We start from the raw sequence: 12,468 nt of genomic DNA on the forward strand, positions 1-12,468 counted from the left end.
AGTATACACTCATTAGGATTGTATTTAAATGAGCTGGGGTGTAAACCAACAGGAAACTATCATTTAGCATAAAGGATTGGACTAGATGAGAAGTGTCATCACAGGAATGATTGGTAGCCTATTGTTCCAGAAAGCTCAGCAGATGCTAAAGACTGAAGTGTTTGTAAACTTGTCTGACAGTCTAACTGTGTAATCACATTCTATTGTGGGTTAAACTTACAGCAGAAGTGAGTGTGTTCTTAAGTATGCGTTTGTGTGCACGCATGCAGTTCACACTATTCAGGAATGAGTGTGTGTGTATGTGTGTGAGAGTGAGTCAGAGCACTCCCTAACACTCGTGGTACTTTGACGTAAAACAGACAAGACAGGACAGGCTGATCCAACTACTTGGGAAAAACACTGAGGTGGGCGGGGCTTAGTACAGGAAGTGCACTTAAAAAGACAGCGAACACGAAACTCTTGCTGGGGCTTGGGGTCAGTTATGGGTTCAGGTATCAAGCAGCTGCTGCTTATTATTTCTGGCATTTAAGAATGCTGACAACAAACACAACATCTATGAAACTCTATTTGGTCTGTATATATAGAGTTAAATGATTACTTGGACTGGATAAGGGGGAGTTTTGGCATGTGCATAGTGTGTGTGTTACAACATAACTGAGAAATGGTATTGGTTTGCTCCTTCAAAAAAACAAACCTCCTTTTGTCCTCTCTCCTCCCATTTCCGTTGCTTTTGGAATATTTCCTGGAAGCAAGAGATTTAGGAAACTCCAGAAAGAAAAAAAAGTGACTCAGTCTTGATCAATGTCAAACCAAAGATGTTTAAGCAAATTCTTAGTCTGAAAACATTTAACACAGTAAAAAATCTAATTTAGAAAAACTAATAAACAAAACAATTACTGTCAGATGACAATTAGGTTATTTTATTTGTATTTTAATGAAATTACAGAGACAGTAGATTTATTCTCAAACCTAGTGAGCATCAATAGAAGTATCAATTAAAAATTGACCATTTTCCCCATTATGTGTGTGTGTGCTATATGTTTGTTTATGTTAATAGCAATATGTTAGCTTAGCATCATGTTAAAATCAAACTCTTTTTTTAAATTAAGGATCCCATGATGCTATTTCTGTGGCCCACAAAGTTGCTGCCTATTTTAAGCATACTATAAAATCACATGAGTGTGCTATGTATTTTTATGCCTATTAGAGCATCATGCCATTAGCTCAGCAACATGCTAATATCAAGCTCAAATGTAAGTTGAGTCTTCTGTTATGGTATTTGTGTCACTGGCTCTGTAGAGACTAACATGACATTTAAAGGGGTCATATGATGCGATTTCAAGTTTTCCTTTCTCTTTGGAGTGTTACAAGCTCTTGGTGCATAAAGAAGATCTGTAAAGTTGCAAAGACTAAAGTCTCAAATCCAAAGAGATATTCTTTATAAAAGTTAAGAGTCAACCACGCCTACCTAAAACGGCTCTTTCTAACACGCCCCCACATGTCTACGTCACTATGTGGAAATATTAGCATAATGCCGCCCAAATGTGCACGCAAAGAAAGAAGGCGTGGTTTCAGGAACAGCAGTAGTGTTGATGCAGCCATGTCAGGGAGACGCTGTGTTTCAGTGCGAAAGCAAAAGCACTTTATTTGGCCTTCCGAAAGTAGATGCAATTAGGAATCATTGGTTAAGATTTATTTACAACAGAACAGCACAACCCAGATGTTCGAATTTGTGCAAAGCATTTTATGGACGACAGTTTTTTGAACCTAGAAGAGTACAAGACTGGCTGTGCACGAAGGCTATTTTTTATGAAAAAAAAAAAGAAATCATAGCACGTCAGCTGTCTTAACCGCGGCTTGTGTACTGCATCATCACTGTGTCTGTCACGCGACTCTGTTGCCCTTTCGGGCTTGAACTGATGGTAAAACTAACGACATTATTAACTGTCTTGATATTTACTTTGAAAGCTGAAGCTCGCGATTATGGTAAGGGGCGTTACATTTCCGACGCGTGCTTGTGGTGTTCGGCCAATCACAATGCACTGGGTCAGCTGGCCAATCAGAGCAGACTGCGCTTGTCAAAGGAGGGGGCTTTGTTGAAAACGACGTGTTTGAGAGAGGCAGGGCATAGAGGACCTACAATAATGTACAGTATTTGAAAAATAATGTTTTTTGAACATTAAAGCATGTCAACATATTCTGTTACACCAAATACACAAAATAATGATCTTTAAAATAGCATCATATGACCCCTTTAAGATGCTACCTTAGGGGACATTCACATGAACGCATTTTTTCTGTGTGTGGAAACCCAAGACGCAGGGCAGTACAATGAAAAAAACGCAAGGTCTAGAGATGTGTTTTTTTTAAGTGTTCAACTGCGTGTTTTATGTGCAAGTGCAACAGTCAAACAAATCCATCTAGCTCATGTTTATAAAGAAAACAATTAAAAAAATAAGCACAAAGGAACACAAAAACACAAAACTCTGAGCAGTGGAACTGAAAAAAACGCTAGAGAGATGAATTTTTTTTTTTTAAGTTGAACTACTTTGAACTTGAACACTGCATTTTTAGAACCCTGTGTTATGAGTGAGACAGCAAAAGACGTAAAAGCAACAGACAACTGTCTAGTGCTTGTTTACATTAAAACAAAAATTACAAAGTAGCATGGCGGAACACAAAAACACATTCTGTGTGAACCGGCCCTCAGAGGCCATTCACAAAATGCGTTTTTGCATTTAAAACTGTAAGAAGCACAATCTAAAGACGCTTTTTGATTTCTTTTGGTTTGAGCGCTCAATATTAAGAATGATGTGTAATGCAGCAAAATACCCAAGAGATGAATGCAATAGTCTCTTTTCTTCGCCACCTCTTTTTGTCTGACACTGCTGACCCAATGAGCATTTCGCTGTACAATGGTCATGGCTTAACTTTGCAAATTCTAGTATTTCATTAGTATTGCATCCTTCTCATGGGCATTTAATAATTTTTGACTTTTAGTCGGAGGCAGTATGTAGTAACCCAGTACTGGTTCGGAAGAACATGAGTTTAAAAGAATTAAAAACAGATGATTTAACCCATTATGTGTCACAATCAGCTACTGTGAGGAGCGTGGAGCAAAGGACACAGAGACGCAGGAGAATTCACAGTAAACACAATCTTTAATCCTTCCAACACAGGGTACACAGGGCAGACAAGAACACACGTAGCACAAGACTTTCACATTCAATACCAGACAAGACAGAATGGCACAGGCTAGAACTCAAATAGGGCAGATAACGAGGGGCAGACAGGTGAGGAGGATAAACTAATAATGAGACACACCTGGAAACAATGAACACACAATGGGTACAGGAACCGGAAAAACCAAATATGGACATGTCACACACGAGGGAAAACACACACAGACAGTCCATATTTGTGACATTAGGTGTGTATTTTTATGCATATTTTGCTGCGTTCAAGTCCTCCTGGACACATTTGTACTTAGGAGTTGACAAGTCGTAATTATGACGTCAGGTGCGTTCAAGTCCGTTTAGTCGGCACAAGATGGCGGTGTACCTTCTTTTAATAAGTTACAAGAAAATACAACAGGGAATGTTAACTCTACTTATAGAAAATGAAGAGCAAAGAATTCGCATCAGGTGTGTTTTGCGTTTTTAATATTTTTTTTAGACCAGGATCCCAATATAACTGATTGTCAGCATCAACAAACGCTAAAATACAGAGATTAAAAAAAGCTGTTAGGAGTTTAATCTCTTTTTTTGGCTCATTTTATCTGTAAAAGAAAACCTGCCTAATAATTATGCACAGCTGAATATAAGGAGTTTTCCACTTCCAGCCTTCATGGCCAATTACAGTTAGATCCATATATATTTGGACACAGACACAATTTTCATAATTTTGGCTCTGTATGCCACCAGAATAGAATTAAAATGAAACAATAAATTTACCGTCAACTACAGACGTTGCATCCATCGATTCCGCCATGTTTCTCACTGACACGCCCCCAACTCGGAAACTCTGGGCTTAAAGAAAATTTCGAGTTTCCCACTCGTAATAACGACTTTGTGGTGGCGTTCATGTGCGTTCAACTCGTAAATACAATCTATCCGACATGACTTGAATGCACCATTAGAGTATCTTGCAACATGCATCTTAGCTGTAGTGTTAAACTCAATTGAAATCAATTGCAAGTTTAGTCCTTGTAACACTATTTGTGTTTGTTTGTCTGTATCACTAGTTGATGCCTATGTAGAGCGTTCATTGCACAGACCATTCTGCGTATGACATCAAAGTAACGTGAGAGCATTTTTAAAATTTTTGATTTGATGTCAAATAAATCTTATAGTTTGCTTTTTTGTTGCTGTTGTAAAGTTATACAGCTACAGGTGTGTTGCTGTGTCGTGAGTTATACATCAGCTGTGTTTTGTTGCTGTGTGAGATCACTACCATGCTGCTTTTGTGGGGGCGGGGAGGGGTGTTAAATAAAATTGTAATAATACAAAATAAAATTTCACTTTCATTTCTATAGGTTTAATTTCTATAGGTTTGTAACATTCAAAAAGCTCTTTATTCCAAAGATACTGCAAGTTAGTCAGTGTATTCAGTAGGTGTAATGTATTGTAAGTTGCTTCAAATGCATAAGGTACTGCAAGTTTTACATACAATAATAATAAAACAGTGCGTTGACATAAAAAAGGTAATTTACTTTTGGTATAAGTACTTTTAAAAGCAAGTACTTTTACTTGAGTAAAAATCTGTCTTTACAACATTCACTTGTAATGGAGTAATATTTGACCAGCAGTATCTGTACTTTCACTCAAGTAACGGAGTTGTGTTCTTTGTTCACCTCTGAACAGAAGCCACTGAAACCCAGCATGAACAGTGTAACCCTCAGGTGATCCTCAGCATACAAAACAATCATAAAGTTTTTGCCATTATGACTGGAGTAAACCAGCTAAACCTTCTCTCTGGTTCCATTATTGCACTTGTTTATGCTTGAGTAAATGGAAAACAAATTCTGCTGTCCATTGTGTATTGAGGTGCTGTTGGTCTATAAGGGCACCCCTCAACCGCATCTTGTTTTTTTGAGGTTGGTTTCCTCGGCAACGAATGCATGCACTGTCATTTCCTGTTGCTATGTACTCTGTGTGCGCATGCACTCAATTATACCTTTAAGCAGATCTGCAGAGTTTACGTAAACAGCCAAGCTCGGTGCTTCCCCTTCTTCAAGACTAGCACTTCCTTCCTCTTGCAAATGTACACACGCGCACACACACACACAAGCTCACTGACGTGCGTAAAAGCTGTCTGTATAAATGCTGTACGATGACCTGTTTAAAGTTGAGATCTTCCACAACAAGCCTATCGTTCACCACCTTTACATCAGAGTTGTCATGGTGACGCTTTATGTGATTGACGGGGGGATGTTTTCATACACAGGACATGAAGCACAAAACAGCATGTTCTCAAGCATAGTACCCTCTGTTTTTTCACATTATTAAAAAATGGCCTGCTGACATCTTGCAGAAAAACAGAAGCAGTATAAATTATGAATTGTGTATGTATTTGTATATGCCTGATTCCAGCTAAGCTTATTTCCCATTAGTCTATTTCAAATTTGGTGCAAATTAATGTCTTAAGGGTTGCATTAGGGACAGGGCAAAAAGGGCCCTCGAACTGCCAGGGGCCTCCAAAACCTTTTGCACAGTTAGATATGGTCAAAGAAACCTAAATACCGTACTTAGCACAAATAGTGCAAACTGACCACTAGGGCCCCTGAGGCCCCTCAGCAGATTTAGAAAATTTGGCCCCTGACTTATATTATTAGTTTTCTAATGTTAGTGTAACCAAAACATACGTTTCCTAGTTTGTTTAGCCAAATCGTCCCTGTTATTTAACATACACTCAGAAAAATTAGCAAAAAATTGCACAACAGCTTGTCACTTTAAGAAGGGGTGTCAAACTCAATTCCTGGAGGGCCGTAGCCCTGCAGAGTTTAGATTCAACCCTAATTAAACACACCTGATCCAATTAATCAAGTCCTTCAAGCTTATTTGAAAACTACATAGTAGTGTGTTGGAGCAGGGTTGGAACAAAACTCTGCAGGACTCCGGCCCTCCAGGAATTGAGTTTGACACCCCCGCCTTAAAGGGACCCCAAAAATGTTTAGAGTAGTATCTTAATAGGTCTTTTAGGGGTAGATAAGGTACAAAATTGTAACCCTATTGTAATCCTAATTGTAAGGCACAATTTTTGCACATTTTTTTCTTGACAGTGTCGGGTAAGGCACATGACAAACAAAACCAACACCAAAGATCTACCGGCAACAAAAGCCAATGTGTTGTCGCTTCGCATTGCCTGTGCCAAAAAGTTGTGCTTGAACACATCGCAAAGACTACAGTCAACAGCCAACTCGCATTAACACCTGCATGAGAGGAATGATGCCGATACCAGCAGGTGGCAGTAGTCTGTATTCGTCATTCAAAAAGTGAAAGCAAAACCAGGAAACCGTAAACAAAGCAGCATTTGATTACCATTTTGAATATGAAACATGTTGATCAGTTTTCTTCCTTCCAGATGGCCATGTTGTTATGAATATATTGGCGTATTGGAATGCTTAGGTAAGATGACGTAAAATTATAAGAGCCATTTGTTTACCCCTTGACTTTGACATTTGGTTGTTTTCACCACTTTCATTCTTCTCATGCACTGGTTCACTAAACTTAAAGGGTTAGTTCACCCAAAAATAAAAATTAGGCTGTGTTTTACTCACCCCTGATGCATCCTAGGTGTATATGACTTTCTTCTTTCAGACGAATCCAGTCGGAGTTATATTAAAAATTGTCTTTGATCTTTCAAGCGCGCCGGTGAGTCTCGTGAAAACCAACGTTTGTTTACAGGATCAAAAGAAGCAAAGTTTCCTTACTTTAGCAAAGGAAAACCAGTCTCCTCTTGGCTTATATCGAAGTCCTCCGACATTCTTCTTTACAAATCCTCGTTTTGTACTTCTAATTAGTGACCGTTGTTTTGTTTCGATCTCTCCGCGTGCGTCACTTCTGAGCGGCGCATGCGCAAAGCTGACCTCATACGTAATTCCCCCGGAACTGCTTCTGTTTAAAACAGTGAGCGCAAGCTAGATTCAAGTGATTATTACGTTTGGAATATGGATATTTTTCTTACAAAAACGCATCGATTCGCTACAGAAGGCCTTTGTTCACCCCCCGGAGCCGTGTGAGACACTTTTTTTGTGGAAGGGTGCTTTTTATTTCACGTCTTTTGGACAGAAGCAATGCAACACCCGCTGAGTACAACGATAGAGTTTGAAAGATCAAAGACAATTTTTAATATAACTCCGACTGGATTCGTCTGAAAGAAGAAAGTCATATACACCTAGGATGCATCGGAGGTGAGTAAAACGCAGCCTAATTTTTATTTTTGGGTGAACTAACCCTTTAACAGCCAATCAGAGTGGTCTCTCTCACTGACTCTCCAATGGCACTTCAACATGCTCATTAGGTCAAAAAGCCACCGAAGTGTTACGACTAGTGTCAACGGTGTGAAACACAGAGCAAAAACTGAGCTGACAGACGTTCAACGACGGACTGTCTTTGGCTGACGATTGGCTTGGTGTGTCACAGCTTTAAGGGTCTGCCACTATGTGTGGGGGACAAAGATATGCCTAAGGGCCTTATGGGACCATGATCCTGCCCTGTTCATGCATCAGCAACCTGGTCTTTAGTGTTTTGGCCAAAAAAAGGCTCTTGGGTCACTTTTGTCTGGGTGTTTTTTAGACCACATCTTGTGCGATCACTGTTTTTTTATGTGAGAGTCTGTTAGTTGACACTGTTACAATTTCCATTCTGTTGTTTAGCATGACTTGCATGACTAAACTTCTTTGAAAAGACGTGACTAAGCAGATATTCACTCAGGTGCAGCACAGACCATGACAGAGAACCCACAAATGTCCAATATAAAATCATCTTGTGTTCTGTGGTTTCCTCCTTCTATGTAGGAGGAATTGAGGGCTCTTTCCCAGATTGCATCAGGGTCATCTGTGAGCCACATTAAAAGTTCAGACGGAAATGTGTGTAATTAACTTTTCTGTTCATTTGTCTCCTTAGTTAGTGTTTACTTGACTGTGGAGCTTCAATATCAACTAAAATGCCACATAGCGAGAAGGTGACTAAAGTACAGATCAAGCATCCGGAAATAAAAATAAAGATAATTTCATGATCTTTAATCTTCGTCTTTCACACTGGCCCATGATAAGTCACTCTGCTTTAAACGACTATACAAAAATGCTGTAATATTATTGCTGTGTATGCGCAGCAAAGCAGTTTATGTGCAATAGAGTCCTGTCTACTTTGAAGAATATTCTTCTAATTTCTGAGTCATGTGTCTGGCTGTAAAGGGTGTGTCTGGAGTTTCAGGAGTGCTCAGTAGGGTAGAGACCAGTGTGTTTGTTTTATTAGTCTAGTAAGCTTTATTGTATTAGTCTTTCCTCCTTTCAGACAAAGGGAGATTAAATGTAAGTAATCACAGGGGTTTCATGCTCACATTTTTAAAATGCTACATTTCTTCACAACACACTGCATCATAATACACAATACTGCTTAGCTCTGCAGGAAGTTTTAGAGTCTACCCGGGGTCAGAGACAGAGATAACCCAAAGTCAAGGCCTGACACTACATGTGTAATCATTCTTTGAGGTTTTTAAAGGTCAAATGCATACATGGCATTGTAAAGAGGGAGGGCTCTTCATTATTCAAGAGCTTAACAAGCCAATATGTCACCAATTGTGTCCTCAGTGGTCTTTATCCAAAGTTCAATCAAATATTTGTGAAGTCTCTCATTACTGACCAACATATCAACAACTATGAGTTTTTTCTTTTTATGTGAACATAAATTTACACTCAAAAAATATTTAGGCCTAAATTTAAGATTTATGTATTTGAATTGCTGAAAACAGTTAGGAAACTAACTGTATGCTTTTTTCAGGATTCTTTGATGAATAGAAAGTTCAAAAGAACAAAAGCTATTTCAAATAGAAATCTTTTCTAACAATGTACTTACTTACCCCAAACTTTTGAACGGTAGTTGAAGAAGACACCCAAGTAATATCTAGGGAGCATATATCACACAGATTTATAGGTGGGCTGTTTCGACTAAACAAACACCTAACAACCATATAACAATGCACTAAAAACCACCCACAGCACGCTGTAATCTTGGCGGTGGGTTTCGTGCTGGCAAGCATCACTCAAAACTGTGAAAATTTTGTTTAATTTGCTGCTGATTTCTATGTATTTTGCCATGTTATTCTTTGAATAAAGAAAACAGAACTATAACTAGTCGTTTGTGCATTCATTTATATATATAGCTTAACTTTCACACACTCACACATTTACACATGTTACGATGGTTTTCCTATTTGTGATTGATTGATATTTATGAATCACTTCAATTTTTCAATCTTCAAACATCCAAACATATACCAAAAGAGTGACTACTATGCATGATAAATGACATACAAAAAAAAAAAAAATTACCTTTCATCACTAACATTACATTGTTTTGCGTACAGTGACTCTTTTTATGATGCTAGGGTTGTTTATTTTTTATTTTTTAATGGTGCTAGCCTAGACATTTTTTACTTAACAGGACAGAGTAAATGATTCTTTCATCATTTACTCATGCTAATGTACTTTTAAAACTGTATGAATTTCTTTATTTTGGGGAACACAGAGGAAGATATTTTGCATACTTTGTTGTCCAAAAAGATGTTATTCAATGACTTCCATTTTATGGACCAAAACAGTTTAAATATTGTGTTCAAGAGAACAAAAAAAGACTTATATGTTTTGACGACATGAGGAAGAGCAGAATTTTTGGCCAAACTATACTTTTAATCGTTAACAAACGCTCCCCAATAGTGTTGGCATGGTTATAAAAGCTTTATACGTCTAATTCAGATATTAGTGTTCAGTACTAGTTTTATGGCATGTTAAAGATGATTAAAGTGGGTAATTATGACACCTGAATTTGTGGCTATAGTGATGGCCAAAGTGGCCTGATCAGTGTTCTGTTCTATTCTGTTGTTTTGCAACAACAGGAAGGCTGTCAATTACTCAACCCCGTCCTGCATGATGCGAGTGGTATGACCCAGCGTCGTGGCGGTCGTCGTGAGCCACTGTGCAAGCGTCAGAAGGCAGAATAGCAGAAGTGCAACAGTGTCGAAATCTGGGCCAGTGTCCTGCTGGGTCATGGCTCCACCTCTTACGGCCATTGTGGACGCCTGAGTTCCCGGCAGCCGTGCCGCAAGGACGCCCGGATGTTCACCGCCAGCGTCATCCACTCGAGCCCAGGAGAAACAGAAGAATGGTGACAAAAAAAGTAGAGAAACGGGGAAGTGGTGGATGAATGAAAGGTTTTGCCATTGGTACATCGCAGCACTTTCAATCTGCTGACCTCATCCCCACCCGCAAACTGACTTTGCTACTCCAAGTAGTAGACCGCAATGATTCTATATAGTCACCTTGTATTTTTTCTTTTCATAAACACTTTGGAGGGGTAAATGGTATAATTGGAGTCTTAATAAGCCTAATTCGAATGCAGGTTTAAGTCATATATAGGCCACATCTCAGTCCTGTTTCCACTCTCTTCCTGAACTTTCCTGTTGCTTCTGCACTATACTGTGAAAATAAAATGTAATTAATTAATAAAAGATTTATACTCCTCTCATCCACAGTGTGTTCCAGTATCTTGCTGTTGACCTGATGTCTTTTGACCATTTTTCAATCAAAAATAAGTCATTTTCTAGTTTCACTCGTGACAGGCTAAGCAACAGGTGATGTTAACCACTTGGGAAGGTGTCAGAAACTCATTGACTATTAATGTGTCTGCCAGGGATTGTTCACCTTTGATATGTCGACCTTATTTGTTGCAACAATGGTGTTGTTAATATTTAACCATAGCATTTTTATATTGGGACAGTATCTGCTGGCTTTTCAAGAGGGTGGAGAACTTTTTAAGAGGCCTGAGAAGTTTGTTTTACAATGAGGACTGAGAGAAATTCTTTTCTTTTAAAATGTGTTTTCAAGGAAAAGGTAATTTAAGGGAAGTGAGAGGACAACCACATGCTAAAAATATGCAGAGGAAGCTTGAGTGTGTTTTTGATTTAATTGAAAACATTTGATTCGGGTATGATTAGGATTTCACGGCCAAACTGTACAGGATTCTAAAGAAGCAGAAATTAACCAAGACACAATAGCTGAAGGCTATATGAGCAGTCTTTAACAGTTGTAAGATGCACAAGCGCGTGGGATGAGGGCTTGACAATCCAGTGTAGGCTAGACCATATTAGTATCAGCAGATCCACCGGCGGCATGACGCAGCGATTCGTTTACTGACAGACGTAACACTATTGACGGTAAAATCCTGCCTGGAAGCGGGCGGGGCATTGCTCTCTAGTAAAAGGGGAAAAGAAACTTGTAATCCTGACATTGGAAACCCCTGTGTTAGCAATCAACGGTCCTCAGGAGACTGGGACACAAACAAAATAAACAAAGTGAACTGGAACCGAAGCTGCGCGTCTCATTAGTGCTGCCAGATCAGAAGAACAAGCATACACTCTTAAAAATAAAGGTGCTTCAAAAGGTTCTTCAAGCGATGCCATAGAAGAACCATTTTTGGTTCCGCAAAGAACCATTTAGTCAAAGGTTCTTTAAAGAACCATCTCTTTCTTACCTTTTTATAATCTGAAGACCCTTCTTTCGCCACAAAGAACCTTTTGTAAAACAGAAAGGTTCTTCAGATGTTAAAGGTTCTTTATGGAACCATTTAGACAAAAAGGTTCTTCTATGGCATCGTGAAGCACCTTTATTTTTAAGAGTGTAAAATAAGCGGCTTGCTCACGGAAGTAAGCGAAAATAGGCAAACACTTTTTCCTGGACAGAATAAGTAAAATAAGCGTAAAATAAGTGATTTGCATCACCAAAGCTAGCGAAAACATACAACCCCTTTGTTCTAGACACAAAATAAGCGTAAAATAACCAAACTTGCCTCACGACAAGGTGATCGAAAATAAGCAAGCCCCTTTTTATTTTTTTCTGCACACAAGTCTTCCGAAAACACATTAAACTACGTTAATTACTGTAAGCAATTAATTATTCACGAAAATCGCAGTTTTGCAGGCTGCTTATTAAAGCAAATCGATGTTGTCTTCATCTTCACTACTACAAGGTCTAGCCTATATATTTATGAGGGTCACTTGCCATAAAGAGAAAAGGACAATCAATGCTCATGGGTCGTTTCTGTATGATGACATATAGGCTATGATATGTACATGAATCATTGTCATAGACACTGAATGATGAAACTGTAGCCTACTTCATATATATAGCCTAGCTAAATTGGGTGGAAGTATGTTTTCCATAAAACAGTACAGCCACTTGCTATGACAGCA

The sequence above is a fragment of the Sinocyclocheilus anshuiensis genome, unplaced genomic scaffold (assembly GCF_001515605.1).
Source record: "Sinocyclocheilus anshuiensis isolate Anshui unplaced genomic scaffold, SAMN03320099.WGS_v1.1 scaffold13, whole genome shotgun sequence".
NCBI classification, from domain to species: domain Eukaryota; kingdom Metazoa; phylum Chordata; class Actinopteri; order Cypriniformes; family Cyprinidae; genus Sinocyclocheilus; species Sinocyclocheilus anshuiensis.